This window comes from Branchiostoma lanceolatum, chromosome 8 (genome assembly GCF_035083965.1).
Source record: "Branchiostoma lanceolatum isolate klBraLanc5 chromosome 8, klBraLanc5.hap2, whole genome shotgun sequence".
Taxonomy (NCBI): Eukaryota; Metazoa; Chordata; class Leptocardii; order Amphioxiformes; family Branchiostomatidae; genus Branchiostoma; species Branchiostoma lanceolatum.
The window spans coordinates 18,084,479-18,097,923 of record NC_089729.1 but is presented as its reverse complement, the minus strand read 5'-3'; the positions used below and the strand labels follow the sequence as shown (position 1 = coordinate 18,097,923).

Sequence of the window (13,445 nt, the reverse complement as noted above, 5' to 3'; positions counted from 1 at the left end):
ACAATTCTGCCAACAGTCAGCACGACGTGCTGTGTTTGCAGTCTCATAAAAATATAATATTTTTTTAATAAAGCGAAGCAATAAGAAATCAAAGTGTACATCAAGAAGGCTTCACAGACATCTCAGAAGCAGTTGTAATTTGCATTAGAGTTTAAATACCTATGGAACGTCTAAACATAGCACAAGGTAGCGTGGCCGAGTGGTCTAAGGCGCTGGTTTTAGGCACCAGTCATTTCGATGGCGTGGGTTCGAATCCCACCGCTGCCAATATATTTTTTGCCTTGTTTTGCACAGGATATAAAACCAAAATGCAAAGACCAGGATTACTTTAGACAGAAGAAATGGATTAATACATTTTTTTAATGCTTGTAATTTGATACAAATTTCTATTGCTGGATAATTTGCTTCCATAAGTTCATATTTAAGGTTGAAATATGTTGCTGGTCAATGTCAATGATTTTCACCATACTGATTTGATTACATAGATGGCATCCCCTGGGTGGTACAAAGTTGATGCGTACATGTGGAAAAAAAAAAACTAAAAATTGAGTAAAAAGAGGTGCCTTCATTTATGAAATCTGAGTCAGGAAGGTTTTAACGTTACAAATGAGTTACAGAACATGGTATAACAAACAAAAATGTTTATCTCCATGAAAAATGGAGATATAGTTTTGGGTGTGTCTGTGTGTTTGTCTGTCTGTGTTTCCACACCACTACAGTCAGCATAACTCAAGAACCTCTTGATGGATTACGATGATATTTGGTACGTGGGCAGGTGTTGTGAAGCCGAAATTCAAGGTCGATTTTTGGCCCCCTGGTATGTGACCTTGGTACTGCAGCAGAAATTCCATTTTTGTATCTCTTGACCTGGACATACTATGGTCTTGATTGTTTTGTGGCAGATAGCTTGTGGTGTAATAAAGACGTGGTGTGGGTTTGGGCCCCCTAGCAGCTTGTTTATTCTGTTCTTCCACATTTTCTTGGAAAACTAACTCGCTTTATACCATTTGTGCAAGGGGTAACGTTAAGTTCGTGACGAAATCAGTACATTCAACGATTTTGCATGTCTGTTCAACCTGTTGACCAACCTGGTCACCAGTCTCTGTGGGTCGGGTGTTCTACCTACGGGCCCAGTCTGCTTAGCATTGGCCTGTTTCTGTCAGCCTATCCTCTTAGCTGGCATATTATATGATATCTAGTTATAGATATTCCTAGTTCTAGAGGAACTAGAGTTTTTGTGCTACATATACTTCAGGTTTGCTATGTAAGTTTAGCGATTACGGGGTCTTTTCATAAATATGAACAAGAGTGGTTTAAAAAAAAACACACAGGCGTCGTGAGGATTAGCATGAAAGGAATTAACATATATAATCAATCTTTAAATCCAGCTTGTATAGGGAGGCTAGCACAGGGAGTGTTCGAAAGTCATTTAGTCGTAACTTGCTTGCGTTCAAAGGTTTGTTGATGTTTGAATCTATATCTGAAAGCTCAAGTTATCATCATCATATTAAATTTTCTGTATTGTCTTTAATGTGCGATGTGTAGGGTACAAGTTTAGATCAACCTGCCCGCTGTGATACAGCTCATAGAAAGCAGATATTTTTGGCTTAAAAGTAGTATCAGATAAGTTTATTTCCCTATCTTTCTCTTTCTGCAATTGTGTATTGCTGTGGTTATGTATATACATTGATATCCCAAAAAAATTGCTCAAGCAACTGTATACAAATTTGAAACAGTCAGTCACTGACGACAGACAGCGGACGCTGTCTGAAACGTCAGTGTTTCAAAATTTTGTCTTCAGTGTCTGAACAGTTATTAGGCCACGCATATCTTTTAGTGCCGAACATGTCCCAATCATCTCCTAACCAGTAAATGACTTACTCACGACTGAGCCCCGAATGCTTTCTAACCTTAACTCCCAACCATCTAGCCGCAGACTGCCGAATCTCTCCTGACTTATCCCCGACCGATTACTAACCCTCTGACGAATTGACATTGACACATTCCGTGACTTTCAAACGAGGGGTCATTTTCGATTATAATCAAAATCATCCGTTCTTCTATGTTGCTAACGTCACAGAGAGACCAAATTCAGATCACGCTTTAGTAATAGATTTGATACGGCTTTTAATGTTCTTCTTTGTTTTTTGTCGTGTGAAGGTCGGCGGGATTCGCCCACGTTCTCAGATAGTAGTCACTTGGATGGAGATGAGTTAAAGCAGAGTGGTACGGCCTTGGGGTAGGTTTAAACTAGTTGGGACCAGGTCAGCAGTGGTTCTAACGTGGTTTAAGCCCCGGTTACACATATCTACACACCAAAAATTATTGCCATCTGTCAACCCCTTCTTGAGTTATCTCCTTTCAAATTCTGAAAGAAAACCTGCTCCTGCAGTTCTAGAGGACTCAAACCTACTCTACTTAATTTCCTTCCAAAGGACTATCTACCACCCAAGAATCACGACAATAGCATGTACAGAACACGAGATATTAGAACAGGAAGCTGCACTGCAGTACCTCAGAAAGTCACTAGGGGGTCCAAAATCTAATTACTAAGTATTTGGAGATCTCATCAATCCTTATCCACATATCAAATATGTCTTCAAGAGTACTAGTTATGCTATGTTTTACCTCTACGTCACAAACTCCATCTGTCGCGATTTAATACTCAGCGTGCTGCTACCTTCATCTTGTGGTAGGGAGTAAGGGACCAACCATTTCACACTAAGTCGACTAGGAAGGGAGGGACCATCCATTTAAGGTTAGGGTGTGGTGAAGGAGAAACAATGAAATAAAAAACCTGTAGGTAAGTTAAAGGTCTATAATGGGAGGGACCATCCGTTGTACATGGTCATGGGTCTGAGAAGGGATGGACCATTAATGTCACATTGAGTTAACGGTCTGTGTGAGAGGGCCAATGATTGCTACATGGATTAAGGATCTGGGAGGGGACTTAGCATCCATGTTACACTGGTCGAGGCTCTGGGAAAGTAAGGAGACATTTAACACAGACCACAGAGGCTCAACGAGAGGGACCATACAGTCAAGGTCAGCTTCGAGGGAGAGGGAAATCCGTTTCACATTAGAGTGGGGTTAAGGGGAGAGGGAACATCCACTCATGCCAGTTTGAGGTTGGGGAAGGAGAAAGCATCCGTTTTCTTTCAAGATCAAATGGGAAACAAACTATAAACCAGGTTTTGAACCGTTTATTTGATAGCAATTGTTGACAAAACAGAGGAACGCAAAGTGTTACAAATGGCACAATTTGCACTACACCTAAAACAATTGCAATTTCGAAAACTTCATTTACAGACTGCTGGGGGCATGACAGGAAGTTAACTTGATTTGGGATGTCATTTCAGTTCTAGGTTCAACCTAGAAATGTACCTCTGTCTACCTGAAGCATTATCAGCTGAGAGAATCACGATCTCTTGACAGATGGCAAGGTGTTGAGTCCATTTTGATGACACCCTGAGTTTTGTTGCTGGTGAGGGGTCGAGACATCTTGAGAGCAACGACTACTTCTGCACACAGCGCTCCAGCCTGTTTCTACGATATACATACCCGAATATATGACTAATTCGGTTACTGGGGCTATGTCGATGGCCGGGATTACATTCGAAGAAACCGCAAAGTTCAGTGCTCCAGAGATCAGGGATTTCCCTGGTTCTGTCAGCTCACAACTACTCAGGCTCTCCAACCACCTGCCTTCCTTCCTGGCCCTGTGCCATATCTTGGTTCGGGACTCCAAGGTATGACACAAGGCAAATTATGTCCTGGTCTAAGTTCCCCGACAACCACCAACCAGTCTACACAAACAGAAAGGACAACAGATGGTAGAAGAACCCAAGCAGTCATAGACTAACAGAACCAGGAAAGTCCCCGTTCTCTGAAACAATGAACTTCACAGCCACCCCGAATACAATCTCAGCCACCGACACAGTCACAGAAACCAAAAGAGCCACACACCGAGCATATACACCACAGAAACAGGCTAAAGCGCTGGGTGAAAAAGCAGCCACCACTCACAAAATGCCCTCACCCCCTACCAGCAATATCACTCGGGATGTCAACCAAACACACATCAAGCACCCTACCATCAACCAAGAGATTGTGATCATCCCTGCCGACAGTGCCCCAGGTACACAAAGGGAACCGTACGTTCAGTTAAAGCTATAAATGGAACATCACAAATCATTAACTTCCTATCACCCCAAGACAAGTCAGTCCCAGCCCAACTCTGCAATGATGTAAACACTTAACAATGCCAGGTCCTCTGGCAGGGCGTACACACGAGCACCGTCACCGGTCTTTCTGGATGTCACCGTGGAGATGGCGCACTTGGCATTGGACGACCACCTCTCACCCAGAATAAGTCCCACCATGAACATCGGTGTAGTTGATCTGAGCTTCAAGGCTTCTTGTAACTGCAAAAAAGGGAAATTACGATCAATAAGGACAAATGATTTTCTGCTTTGAACATTCTAAAAAAGGCAGAAGGTTGCCTTATTGTCCGCCAGCAATTAGAAAGGTGACAGAAATCATATGTAAGAAGTTAATGCCTGTGACACAAATATGTCACCTAAATTGGTTAACTGTTGGTTACTGATCCTAACTGATTAAAGTTGATTATACTGGCAAAGTTGAACTGTTTAATATCAGTGACAATGGCCTGAACTTGTCAAAAATTGTAGTCTGGTTCAAAAATGGTCGTCTTGTTCAGGTTGGACAGGATCTACTCACAGGTGCTAATCCAGCAGTCTTCTCCAATCCCTTCAGTTTCGAATTCTGCAGCAGGGCCAGGGTATGTGCACGTATCAACAGCCTCACACCTTAACTGTTCATCCAGTCCTAAGTTGGAAAAGAAAAATACAATGTATAAGGACATTTGATTATAGTCAGACCGTTTTCAAGCACACATTTCATTTACCGGGAAATGTCTGGTTCATAGGTAGAGTTCGTAATTAAAGAGTAAAGCGCTGCGATACCAAAGACAATTGCATATCCTTAAGGTTACAAGGGTGTTCAATTCTTGACCTTGCTGTCTGTCTAACCTTTAGATAGAAAAGAACTGCAGCTCTTGTAGATAAGCCGGTAGATTCGCTTGGCTTTGTGATGTACTGGATGTTGTCAGATAGCATCTTCAGTGACGGTGTTACTTGGCACCTCCCGTACCCAGCCCCGGAGTAGCACGTCCAGACATTTCTGCAACATTAGCAGAAAAAGGCATGCATCAGCTGACAAAGTCCAATCATGATATTTACATCCTAAACATTCAATTCACAATCCGACAAGCAAGTAAAAGACAACTTTTCCAGTAAGCATTGTTCAGGTTCAGAAATTAAAACAGTCTAGTAACTTAAACTTGCCAACACAAAGGAATAAATCACTCATTGACAAAACCTTGTCCTTTAATTGAAAATCTGGGTGGTGATGGTAATAACGGAACCTGGGCCTGCTTTCATGATCACACAATACAGTACAATACCTTGTCATTATACTGGCAAAGTTTAACTGTTTAACATCAGTGACAATGGCATGAACTTGTCAAAAATTATAGTCTGGTTGAAAAGTGGTAGTCTTGTTCAGTTTGGAGTAAGTTGTACATGATCTACTCACAAGTGCTAATCCAGCAGTCTCCTCCAATCCCTTCAGTTTCGAATTCTGCAGCAAGGCCAGGGTATGTGTACGTATCAACAGCCTCACACCTTAACTGTTCATCCAGTCCTATGTTGGAAAAGAAAAATACAATGTATAAGGACATTTGATTATAGTCAGACCGTTTTCAAGCACACATTTCATTTACCGGGAAATGTCTGGTTTATAGCTAGAGTTCGTAATTACAGAGTAAAGCGCTGCGATACCAAAGACAATTGCATATCCTTAACCCTATCTAGACCGGGCTTTTTTTAGACTTCTTGGACCGGGGGGGGGCTCTTTCGACCCCCCCGTCATAACTTCCGAACGGTAAGCTCTATCATCACCAAATTTGCAGGGAGTGATGATCACGTAAAGTTTTATAATTCCTGTAATTTTAGTGACGTTATGACGTTATATGACGTAATTATGACGCCATCGATGTGATTTTATTGGCTAAGTAAATAGGGAATTCCCATAATTTCTAAAAATATTAGACAAAATGGTGCACATTATTGATTTAAAGGTATGCCAAGACATTTGACGTCAGTTGTGACTAAGTTGACGTCAAAATGACGTCGGAGAATGACGTCATGTGTTGTTAGCGACCCCCTGGGATCCGCCATCTTGGATCGGCCATTTTGAAATTTTTAAAAGTACATTTTTTCCATGTATGATCCCAAATAACAATCAAAATAGACTAAAAACATTAATCTGAATGTTTCTGGTTAACCAAATTCCAGGTTGTGACGAATTTAAAGGTGAAAAAGCCTGTTTATACCGAAAATAATGATTTTGTCCGCCATCTTGGATTTTGAGCGATGACGTCATCAAATTAGCATAATTTTTGAATATTTAATCATGGCAGTTACATTAAATCACATGTGATGTTATACATGTAGGAAACTAGTGTGGTTGAGCAAGAAAACAATGGAAACAACTATGTTTTTATCGAAATTAGTGAAATTTGCATAAAATGCCTCTTCAGAAACCCGTTGCCATGGCAACACAAAAAATGCTAAACTTATACTTTTATCATAATATTGTTGCCAACTAAATTTTAGGAAAAGTCACCAAGTTTGGTTGTCCTACCATACGTCGTTTGGCAGTTATACGATGTCAAAGTTGGCGCGGGCACTTTTAGCCCCCCCCCCGGTCTAGATAGGGTTAAGGTTACATGGGTGTTCAATTCTTGACCTTGCTGTCTGTCTAACCTTTAGATAGAAAAGAACTGCAGCTCTTGTAGGGAAGCCGGTAGATTCGCTTGGCTTTGTGATGTACTGGATGTTGTCACATAGCATCTTCAGTGACGGTGTTACTTGGCACCTCCGTACCCAGCCCCGGAGTAGCACGTCCAGACATTTCTGCGATACTAGCAGAAAAAGGCATGCATCAGCTGACAAAGTCCAACCACGATATTTACATCCTATACATTCAATTCACAATCAGACAAGCTTAGTAAAAGGCAAAACTTTTCCAGTAAGCATTGTTCAGGTTCAGAAATTAAAACAGTCTAGTATAACTTGAACTTGCCAACAGGGAAATGTCTGGTTTATAGGTAGAGTTATAGGTAGAGTTTGTAATCAAAGAGTAAAGCGCTGCGATACCAAAGACAATTGCATATCCTTAAGGTTACAAGGGTGTTCAATTCTTGACCTTGCTGTCTGTCTAACCTTTAGATAGAAAAGAACTGCAGCTCTTGTAGATAAGCCGGTAGATTCGCTTGGCTTTGTGATATACTGGATGTTGTCACATAGCATCTTCAGCGACGGTGTTACTTGGCACCTCCCGTATCCAGACTGATGTATGCCTTTTTCTGCTAATATCGCAGAAATGTCTGGATGTGCTACTCCGGGGCTGGGTAGCCCCGGAGTAGCACATCCAGACATTTCTGCGATATTAAGCAGAAAAAGGCATACATCAGTTGACAAAGTCCAACCATGATATTTACATCCTATACATTCAATTCACAATCAGACAAGTAAAAGACAAAACTTTTCCAGTAAGCATTGTTCAGGTTCAGAAATTAAAACAGTCTAGTAACTTTAACTTGCCAACAGGGAAATGTCTGGTTTATAGGTAGAGTTCGTAATTAAAGAGTAAAGCGCTGCGATACCAAAGACAATTGCATATCCTTAAGGTTACAAGGGTGTTCAATTCTTGACCTTGCTGTCTGTCTAACCTTTAGATAGAAAAGAACTGCAGCTCTTGTAGATAAGTCGGTAGATTCGCTTGGCTTTGTGATGTACTGGATGTTGTCACATAGCATCTTCAGTGACGATGTTACTTGGCACCTCCCGTACCCAGCCCCGGACTAGCACGTCCAGACATTTCTGCGATATTAGCAGAAAAAGGCATGCATCAGCTGACAAAGTCCAACCATGATATTTACATCCTATTCATTCAATTCACAATCAGACAGGCAAGTAAAAGACAAAACTTTTCCAGTAAAAATTGTTCAGGTTCAGAAATTAAAACAGTCTAGTAACTTAAACTTGCCAACAGGGAAATGTCTGGTTTATTATAGGTAGAGTTATAGGTGCGATACCAAAGACAATTGCATATCCTTAAGGTTACAAGGGTGTTCAATTCTTGACCTTGCTGTTTGTCTAACCTTTAGATAGAAAAGAACTGCAGCTCTTGTAGATAAGTCGGTAGATTCGCTTGGCTTTGTGATGTACTGGATGTTGTCACATAGCATCTTCAGTGACGGTGTTACTAGGCACATACCATACCCAGCCCCGGACTAGCACGTCCAGACATTTCTGCGATATTAGCAGAAAAAGGCATGCATCAGCTGACAAAGTCCAACCATGATATTTACATCCTATACATTCAATTCACAATCAGACAAGCAAGTAAAAGACAAAACGTTTCCAGTAAGCATTGTTCAGGTTCAGAAATTAGTAACTTAAACTTGCCAACACAAAGGAATAAATCATTCATTGACAAAACCTTGTCCTTTAATTTAAAATTTGGGTGGTGATGGTAATAACGGAACCTGGGCCAGCTTTCACACAATACAGCACAATACCTTGTCATATCTGTGGAAGCCGCATGTGCTCAGCAGCTCATTCTATTCACGTGCCTCTTCTAGTCCTAAGTTGTAAAGAGAAATGTAGAATACATTGGGACATTTGATCAGAGTGTCAGGAAGTTTGTTAGTACTTGGTTCGTTCACCTAATTTTCCATGGTACAGATTAAAATGGTACACATTAAAATGTAAGACGCTGCGAAATCATAGGCGCTTGAGGAAACGCCGGGTTAGCTTATAGTCCTAGCTTATATGACTTTGATATTATAAGTGTATGGAAGATCATCCAGTCAAGTACAACCACAGAGCATTGGATCAGCCCCGCAAACCCAATGACAATCAGCTGAAGAAAAGCCGGATAAGGAGGCTCCGATGTAAAGATTTAAACTGCCGAAAAACTCCTACCTAACCGAAGTTACTAATAAAAAAAACATGTCCTGACTACTCGTAAGCAGCTGGTCTTACCTTCAGAACAAACACACGTCCGCATGTCCTCAATGATGGCCTCGTTGACGTCTTGGTACTGCTCCGGGAGTTTTCTTCAAGTTCGTCGCGAAGCCCCCGTTGTGATGACACTTGATAACTGGCGATGTGGGGAGAAGGAACATCAGTGTCAGTTTGGGACCAAAAAACTAATCCTAAATAATGCTAAACCTGCCGTGTTGATAATGTCAATACATGATAGAGTGGTGGTAGCTTGGAGCCGTTTTGGACTAATGAAGTCTTTAAGAAAGTTTTTTTTGCCGCTTAAGGCTAAGTCATCTGTCAGATAGTTGTTAATGTGTTTTTGTTAGTGTGTTTGTGTTGTGTGTGTGTTATTGCGGCCATAGGACTGTAGGTTTTGAACCACGCACACCGGGAAGTGCGGTGGGTTCTTTAACGTGCTCGAGGTGTGGCTCTCCTCAAACACGGGACCTCCATTTAACGTCCTATCCGAGGGACGTCCCTAACCGAAGCTAAGGTACTCATTTACACCTGAGTGAAGTGAGGAAAGTCGTGTTAAGTACCTTTCCCAAGGACACAACGTCAAAGGGACAAATCAGGGAACCCCGGATTCGAACTCCTCTGCAGCTGGGTTCTGGGGCCAAACACCCTGCCACTGTCACCGCGACGCCACACGTGTATGTGTGCATTAGTATGTGAGTGTTAATTTGTGTGTGTGTTCCAACGTCAGCCTAGCCTTAATATAAGTAGCCAAAATTTCAATAGGACTTTATAGGAGGCTACAAGCTCAGCCCTCTATACCATAAATGGGCAATATCAACATCTACTAAATACAAAAAAATACAAAAAGATGAGACAAAACAAACTATATATAAAAGATCACTTAACAAAAATTTCATCTACAGACTGGTGGGGGCATGACAGGAAGTTAACTTGATTTGGGATTGTCATTTCAGTTCTAGGTTCAACCTAGAAATGTACCATCCCCTCTGTCTACCTGAAGCATTACCAGCTGAGAGAATCACGATCTCTTGATGGATGGCAAGGTGTTGAGTCCATTTTGATGACACCCTGAGTTTTATTGCTGGTGAGGGGTCGAGACATTTCGAGAGCAACGACTACTTCTGCACACAGCGCTCCAGCCTGTTTCTACGCTATATACACCCTAATGTATGACTAATTCAGTTACTGTGGCTATGTCGATGGCCGGGATTACATTCGAAGAAACCGCAAAGTTCAGTGCTCCAGAGATCAGGGATTTCCCTGGTTCTGTCAGCTCACAACTACTCAGGCTCTCCAACCACCTGCCTTCCTTCCTGGCCCTGTGCCATATCTTAGTTCGGGACTCCAAGATGTGACACAAGGCAAATTATGTCCTGGTCTAGGTTCCCCGACAACCACCAACCAGTCTACATAAACAGAAAGGACAACAGATGGTAGAAGAACCCAAGCAGTCATAAACTAACAGAACCAGGAAAGTCCCCGTTCTCTGAAACAATGAACTTCACAGCCACCCCGAGTACAATCTCAGCCACCGACACAGTCACAGAAACCAAAAGAGCCACACACCGAGCATATACACCACAGAAACAGGCTAAAGCCCTGCGTGAAAAAGCAGCCACCACTCACAAAATGCCCTCACCCCCTACCAACAATATCACTCGGGATATCAACCAAATACACTCAAGCACCCTATTATCAACCAAGAGATTGTGATCATCCCTGCCGACAATGCCTCAGGTACACAAAGGGAACCGTACGTTCAGTTAAAGCTATAAATGGAACATCACAAATCATGAACTTCCTACAACGCCAAAGACATTAGTCAGTCCCAGCCCAATTCTATGAAAACATCAATTTTATTCCCATAATGATTAATCATGAAACACTTAACAATGCCATGTCCTCTTGCAGGGCGTACACATGAGCACCGGTCTTCCTGGACGTCACCGTAGAGATGGCGCACTCGTTGGACCACCTCTCACCCAGAATAAGTCCCACCATGAACATCGGTGTAGCTGATCCGGGCTTGATGGCATCAATGCGGTCCTGGAAGCTACTGAGAGATGTCAGCTTCTGTTTTCTTTGTAACTGCAAGAAAGTGAAATAATCAATTAGGATGATGCATAGTAACATAAGCAAGCAAACAAGCAGAGTAACATTTTTTGCGCTGCGAAACAAATGACGATTGAATATCCTGAAGTTAGCGAGTTCAATTCTCGACCTTTGCTGTCCGTCTCAACTTTAACAAAAGAACACAACCGTTACGGTTCTCGTGGATAAGCCGGTAGATACGCTTGACACATCCTGGGCTTGGTGATGTACTGGATGCTGTCACATGGCGCCTTTAGTGATGGTGGCGCCCCGGAGTTACGTCTAGACATCTCTGCGACATCGGAAGAAGAAACAGACATGCATAAGCTGACAAAAAACAACAAGACTTTACTAGCATTAAAGCATTGTTCAGACCAGAAATTGACATTTTTGGTTATCTTGAAATTGCCAGCACAAAGGACTAAATCACCAGACATAATTTTCTATGACATTCACATTGCATATTGGCGGAAGAATCAGGCATGCATGATATATTAGCTGACCGTGATTTTCAAATCCTACATTCAATTCACAATCAGACAACCAAGTAAAAGAACAAGACTTCTCCAGTGTTAAAGCATTGTTCACATCCAGAAATCAAAACAGTCTGTAACTTGCCAACACAAAGGAATAAAATTTCACCTTTACGTAAACGCCGCATGTCATCGAAGATGGCCTCGGTGTCACGTCTTGGATCACAGGCCCTGGAAACCTTCTTTTAGGGTTTGCTACGAAGCTCCCGTTGCAGTCAGACGCTTGATAACCGGGGACGCTGAATCCCAGCTCACTGCCGTGTCCAACATGTCGGCTGACGGCGCACCGTGGACGGCGGCAAAAACCGTAAAGTCTTGCCCTGCTGATAGCTAGGGCCGGCAGAAGTGACGCCTAAACTTCCCGCTCGGCCACGTGAAAGCCTTCTGCACACGGCACGCGGAAAAATACTGCTCTGTGATTCGTCCAAGAAGAGAAATCCGGGTTGCCATTGGTAACAAGAATGCACGTATTGAGAATGAACTCATCATGCAGTCTGTCACTCATTGGTTACTAACCAATGAGTGACAGACTGCATGATGAGTTCATCTACACTGATGAAATTAATCAAAGCAACGCGATATGGGTAAAAACAATGCATGTGACGATTAAAAATTGTGTAGTCATCGATTCTTTATTGAGATTCTCTTTATTCAATTATTGAGACTATCTTCTATGGCAAAATATTTCCCCTAATTACCTTCGCCGAGAAGGTTATGCAGAGGGTAGCGTTTGTGTGTATGTATGTAATGTACAGCATAACTCGAGAAGGCTTGGATGGATTGTCTTGATATTTGGTAGGTGGGTAGGTCTTGATGAGACTAGGAAATGATTAGATTTTGGGTCCCCTAGCGGCTTGTTATGGTACTGCAGCGGAACTTCCTGTTTTGATATCGCGTGTTCTGGACATGCTATGGAACTGATTTTTGAGTGGTAGATAGCTCTTTGGACAGAGAGTAAGTGGTATGGGTTTGGGCCCCCTAGCGGCATTTTTGGAACTGCAGGAGCAGGTTTTGCATCTGACTTTGAAAGGGAATAACTCCAGAAGGGCTTGATGGATGGCAATGATTTCTGGTAAGTAGATAGCTTGAGTGATGATGAACATGATTAGATACTTTTTATGCAAATCAGTATCTAATTTGCATAATTAATGAGGAAAGTTTATACATCCACCAAATTCCATGATAGGACTCTGAAACATGTGACATATGTAAGTGAGGAAGAGAGAAATATTAATTGATATGAACTATGTAAATGAAGACCTCATTTGCATAATTAATGAGAAAATACTATAACTCAAGATGGCCTTGATGGATGGTCATGATTTTTGGTATGTCGATAGCTTGTGTGATGCTTAGAATGATTGGCCGATAATTATGCAAATCAGATTCTAATTTGCATAATTAATGAGGCAACTTTAAAAATCTGCTTTGTGCCATGATATGACTATTCAAATTGTAACTGAGGAAGAGAGGAATGTTGAAGATAGAAAATATGCAAATGTGGGCCTAATTTGCATACTTAAATGAGAAACTACTATAATTCCATACTGGTACATGACGGAAATTTCATGCATTTAACTTAAGACTTTTTTTGTGGCATCGGGAATTTATGTGAATGTGAACATCGTTGAATCAAATTATGCTGATATGGGCCTCATTTGCATAATTGATGATCAATATTAGCATCACCTTCTTTGTTAAGCTC

The 13,445-nt window shown here is 41.7% G+C and overlaps 2 long non-coding RNA genes and 1 other non-coding gene across 7 annotated transcripts in view; 2 read left to right on the top strand and 1 right to left on the bottom strand.

Moving 5' to 3' along the window:
* Positions 1 to 13,445, top strand: part of LOC136440105 (uncharacterized) — a 77,915-nt gene that overhangs the window by 17,837 nt on the left and 46,633 nt on the right. The gene's annotated exons all lie outside the window — the stretch shown is intronic.
* Trnal-uag (transfer RNA leucine (anticodon UAG)) lies at positions 186 to 267 on the top strand. Its single transcript has one exon. It is a non-coding gene; the product is annotated as a tRNA-Leu (tRNA).
* LOC136440135 (uncharacterized) lies at positions 3,188 to 11,504 on the bottom strand. Of its 5 annotated transcripts, XR_010756629.1 has the most exons (7): positions 11,376 to 11,504; positions 9,135 to 11,204; positions 8,669 to 8,733; positions 6,849 to 6,998; positions 5,052 to 5,202; positions 4,741 to 4,848; positions 3,188 to 4,424 (listed from the first exon to the last, which is right to left on the bottom strand). It is a non-coding gene; the product is annotated as an uncharacterized lncRNA (long non-coding RNA). The 5 variants fall into 5 exon arrangements; XR_010756628.1 differs by having other exon boundaries at positions 9,135 to 11,486; XR_010756631.1 differs by having other exon boundaries at positions 8,669 to 8,727; positions 9,135 to 11,486.